The following is a 6,047-nucleotide window of genomic DNA, read 5'->3' on the forward strand; positions in this document are numbered from 1 at the left end:
ATACTCGTAACATATTTCTATCAATGTATTAGCAATGTTACATTACTTATCACTCTCACATCCCATCACCTATGTAAATTTGACTACATTTTTTCCTTTATTAAGCCAAAATAACTAGAAATTGCGTCATAAAAATTCCCGTCTTTGCAAAAACTACTAAAATACGTAAGGAAATGTGTATACTAAACATAGTGTTTGTATTAGACCAGAGCATAAATAACACAACGGATTTATACTCAAAGATTTAGACGGAAATAGCGAGAATAATTCACAGAAATAGACAAATGGAAAAACAACAAGATTACTTAATCAAAAACAACAGAATAGATAAAACAATTACTGGAGAACATAAATCACTTTGCATTACATAATAGGCTTGGGCCTTGGCTTGCTTTCCTTGGCCAGAGAAATTATAAATTTATAGAGGCAGAAGAGGGATCTAAAATCTTATGTGTGATTCAGATCTGGAATGATCTAGAAACCACTGGTAGTGTAGGAGGATCTAGAATCTTGCCTGTGATTCTAGAAACTAATGGTAGTGTAGAAAGATCTAGAATCCTCGTGATCTAAAAAATCTGATCTAAAATCCTTCGTAAATTTGACTTCACACTTAACAGTTTGCAGCGAATCTAAACCTAATGACATGCTATCAAATTCATGTTCAAACGAACCAAACCAAATTGCAGAAAGCAAAGTACTCTGTCATTGCAGAGTGATTTAACGATTAATTTTCATTCGGAATGTTGAAAAGCTCACGCATCTGTTCAGCGGTTTTCCCTTTCAACATATCGGCAATAGTTTGACACATCAAGTCCAAAAGATTTGTGACCACCAGGTAGTGGGCAACCTTTGTAACTTCAAACAGTATGGCGCGATCTTCTACAAGAGCTTTCACGAACTCCTCATCCCACGTTTTGACGGAATCAAGCGATACAGTGGGGGCATCAAGAACATGGTATCTGCAATATTGAATAACGCGACGCAGAATCTTGGCAGAAACGAGAGGCAGAGGAATGGTAATGTTGGTGCCCAAGTCCCCCATCATTCTCTTTATGATGTCTGAAGTCGATGCCACCTCTGTTTCCACCTCAGATATTTTGCCATCGCAGCTCTGCAATTTGACAATATCATTGTTATTATTATTGCATACTTTCTCGGCCATCGGCGTGGTTGATTGATCCATGATCTGAGCAAGTGGACAGATAGGTACGATAAAGTGAAAAAGATTGGATTGCTCTGAGATTGCGATGAAGTGAAAAAGATTGGATGATAGTAGCGAGATTTTGTTACAATATTTATATAGAGAGAGGAATTCATATGAATGGAAAAAGTAACGATCACGGCTGGTACTCTTCCATATTTGCGGCCGACACAGGTGGCTGCCATGTAACGGCGGTTATTTAGGACCCTTGGGTTACAATGAGATCAATCGGTTAGGACCGCAGCTAATTTTTGGTTGCTGCGGTGGTTTGTTCCCATAGTTCCGAGGGAGGGTAATCTTCTTAACCGGATTCAAATTGGTCCTATGATTTTGACTCCTTGACATATGGGTAAAAGGTGCATATTCTCTTAGTGGGTAATCTTCTCAACCGGATTCAAATTGGTACTATGATTTTGACTCCTTGACATATGGGTAAAAGGTGCATATTATCTTAGTGGGAACTTTTCTTGGGTCATTGGATAAGGAAATCGTAAATTTGACTTGGTGAAAGAGTCAAAGCTATTAAGTTCAAGGTGATGGTTTTGGTGCCTTATGATATTAGAGTGCATGAATTATATGTGATAAAGTCTTTTAAAAGGTTTAAAATTCTTGAGGATTCTACATTGTAATGTGTTGCAGAGTACTTTAGACTCATGGTTTATGCATATAGTTTTGGTGGAGAGTGGTATTAGAGTCCATGGATTACATGTCATGGAGTCTATTAAAAGAGTTAGGGATTTCCCATTGTAATTTGTGGTAGAGGGCACATGATTGCATTTAAGCCATATAATAATAATAATAGTAGCTAGTTTTTCTGGGTTGCTTCATGTCAAAGCATGCTTTCATTTAAGTCATGAGTTGAAACATGTTTTATGGGTTATTGTTGTTATAATAATTTTCTCTCACTTTATCTTTAATAATAATAATAATAAATCTATAAGCTCGTTTTTTTGAGTTTACCTTTCCAAGGTTGAAACCTGTTTAATGTGTTATTGCTATTATAATTATCTTCTCTCACATTATCTTTATTTCTAACACTTGAGTGAAACCTATTCACATATCATAATAGCCTGATCGATGTTGCCTTTGAAATCCTTGCTAGATTGAACAAAACCTTAGTCAACACTCAAGACACCCAAGTCTTGTGATTGGCGTTTCCTTTGGAATCATTACTATATTTAGTTTTAATTGATTCACATAATATTTATTTAATTCTATAAGAGGTTAATATTCTACAATTTCCATTTATTCTAGATGATTGTTTTTAATGTAAATTTGATTTCTTTGAATTCCACAAATTATGTTAAATGAGAAACTTCCTCCTTATTACTCTCTTCTCCATCAACCTAAGTGATGTTTCAAGATTTATATTGGTGGGAGGATATAGGGAAGTTGTTTTGTTGAGATCCCATGGGAAATGATCATGTTACCAAACCTATAGCCAATATAAGCATCTACAGTTGCCAAGCATGGTCTTACCAAGATTAAAGGATATCCTACCATAGAAGACTTGGATTGAAGGACCATGAAGTCGTTGGGATATCCCCATGAATATACTACGATCACTACATCTTCCAAGATTACTTCTAGTTTGATAGTCTATCGATCAATAATTTATAGCACTATGGGGGTCTTCCTGAGATCAAAAAGTCCTAGAGATTCAATGGTTTCATGAATCATAACATTGATGGAATCCCTAAGGTCAATCGATGTGATTGCGATGACAGTATGGTTGATCTACACATTAACTACTAGGCTCCTAGGGTTTGAGTATTTTGTCATGATAACTCCCCCATCATAAGGTATGATAGCTTTCCCATAACGTGAACAGTTTGAGGATCCTTTCCTTTTCTATTGGGCTTCCTTAGAAACAACTCCCTTACCAATTTCGACTAAGTAGGGATATCATTGATTTCTTGGAATAATGATATGCCAACACACATATTTGTAAGCTCACCTTGAAGATCAAATTCAAGATTACTAATTTGTTTCTCTAGGTACAATCTTTCTAGGTAAGGAGGAACCCATGGTTCTTGGTGAACTTGGTTTATTCTTGAGGTATCTAGAGACTGAACCGGTTCCATTTCTTTATTCAGAATTTCCTCATTGAGATCTTCAATATGTATAATAGGATGTTCTTTGTTTAAGGTCTTCTGTAATCTCAAGTGAATATCATGGCAATCTAAGGAAGACAAGGAGTAAGTTGGGTAAGTTGTAAGCCCACTACCATGGCCTAGTTGGGATGCCTTACCATTATTGGGGATATAAACAAGGTAAGCAAGTAGTTGTGGTCAAGGAGGGATGATGTCAATGGTTGCATTGGTGTAGAGGGAAAATTTTGTACATGAGTTTGAATTATGGCCTATTGAGGCCCTCCAAAATTGGGATTCATCAACCCTTGTTTCCAATCTCACACTACTAAATATTGACCCAATTTACGATGACACTTTGTCATTTTTGCAGAGATGTTTCGTCACTATAACGAAAAAGGAGATTTGAGGAAACATCATTTTCAGTGCAGTTGTAATTTCAACATCTTCTTTTTCATCAAAATTATGATGATAGTAATCATCAACTGTCTGAAATCTGTTCATTGAATATACTCATCTAACATTTTGATGAAAGTTTGATAATTGCTCGTATATATTTGTTGCAAAACATCGTCAGATGACCAGCTGAAAGTCAATTTTTTCTGAAAATTTTCCCATTGTGACAACATACTATGTTGTCAAAAATTGCATTAGAAGATTGTCGTCAGTGAGAATTTTACCGAAATATTTTCTGACAAATTTGCGATCGTTATGATGTTTGTGTTGTCCAAATGTGAGTCGGAAGATCGACAATGCTGCAAAATTTTCGGAAAGATATTACGACAAACCTACCATGGTTGCGATGTTTCTACCATCAGAAAGGGGGTCAAAAGAATGATGTCATCATAAATTTTTTAAAATACATTACAACAAACCTCCCATAGTTGGGACGTTTGTGCCGTCGGAATGGGTGTCCGAAGGCTGACACTAGGACATTGGAAGGCCAAGGGAATTTTGAAGGAAACAACATTATAAGAACGACATCATTGGAAATTAAAAAAAAATGAACGAGCTTCCATCTAGATATTCAGAGGCTCTAAATAAAACTCTTCGTTAACTCAGGCACATATAAGATTAAATGTAGTTCAAAAAATCACCTAATGTATAGTGGAATGGAGTTTTTTTAGAGAATAAAAAAAATCCTATATAGTCATTGATGCCAACATTGTTGTTAAAGTTTATGAAAATACTTATAAGAATGGTCTTCCAAAAAAATAAAATTGCCTCTAATGTTATTTTTTAGAATGATTTACACAAACTGCTTCAAAATGACACTTTAAGGGAGTAACTAGAATGAGATGATTCACGACCATAAAAATTACACCATAAAACTTTGAAATTCAATGAGTGCCTGAATCCCCTCCCTGTAATTGATTTCTAAGATAGTGGAATGTATGGTGAGAGGAAAAGGGTGGGCTTTACAACCAATCATAGTCACTTTGAAAATAATGGGGAATTAAGAGATCAATATACGTAACCCTTGTCAATATTGAAGTTGAGGCATAGATACATGGAAACCAACCTTTATATGAGAACTCTTTTATTTGAGTAAGGGAAAAACAACTATAACTTAAGGTTGTAGCAATAGTTCCATAAAATAATCCCTTGTATCTTGTTAGAGTGACTATGTGTTAAAGTTGCAACAATTGATGTTTAAGGTTGCATGAGCTATGACTTGGGGATGTAGCATCTTCTACTTGGAATTATATATATATATATATATATATATATATATATATATATATATATATATATATATATATATATATATATATATATAGATATATATATACAAGAAAACATATATATTAAGATATCATTATACCTGAAAAATTCCTTTTCAATATTGAAGTTGAGGCATAGATACACAGAAACAACATTTATACGATAATTCTTTTATTTTAGTAAGGGAATAGTAGTTGTAACTTAAGGCTGCAACAATGGTTCCATAAATAAGTTACTTGTATCCAAGTGCAACAATTGTGCGTTAAAGTTGCAACAATTGTGGCTTGAGGTTGTAGGAGTTGCGACTTAGGGATGCAGCATCTACGACTTAGAATAAAATAGTGTATATATATATATATATATATATATATATATATATATATTAAAATATCATTATACCTGACAAGTCTTTGTCAATACTGAAGTTGTGGCATAGATACATGGCAACAACCTTTATACAAGAATTCTTTTATTTGATTCAAAACATAACAATTTCATAAAACAATGGTTGGCATTTAGTTTCAGTGAATGTGTGTTAAAGTTGTAACAATTTTGGTTTGAGGTTGTAGGAGATGTGAATTGGGGATGCAACGCTTATGACTTAGAATAAAACATATTATATTATATTATATATATATATATATATATATATATATATATATATATATATATATATATATATATATATATATATATATATATATATATATATATATCCATGACAATTCCTTTTCAATAGTGAAACTGAGGCATAGATACACGGCAACAACCTTTCTATGAGAATTCTTTTATTTGAGTAAGGGAATAATAGCTCTAACTTAAGGTTGTAGTAACAGTTCCATAAAACAATTTTTTGTATCGAGTTGGAGCAATTATATGTTAAAGTTGTAACAATTGTGGCTTGAGGTTGCAAAAGTTGTAACTTAGGGATGCAACATGTGCGACTTAGAATAAAACAAATTATATATATGCGTGCGTTTGTGTGTGTGACGATAATATTTATTTATTTATTATTATTATTATGTTTTTAT

The 6,047-nt window shown here is 33.6% G+C and overlaps 1 pseudogene; it reads right to left on the reverse strand.

Moving 5' to 3' along the window:
- Nucleotides 1-724: 724 nt before the first annotated feature.
- LOC149165190 (uncharacterized) lies at nt 725-1,162 on the reverse strand (annotated as a pseudogene).
- Between the last annotated feature and the right edge of the window lie 4,885 nt (nt 1,163-6,047).

Source organism: Pinus tabuliformis, chromosome 5_1 (assembly GCF_031772625.1).
Source record: "Pinus tabuliformis cultivar Carrire ecotype Pingquan chromosome 5_1, CPIR1, whole genome shotgun sequence".
NCBI lineage: Eukaryota > Viridiplantae > Streptophyta > Pinopsida > Pinales > Pinaceae > Pinus > Pinus tabuliformis.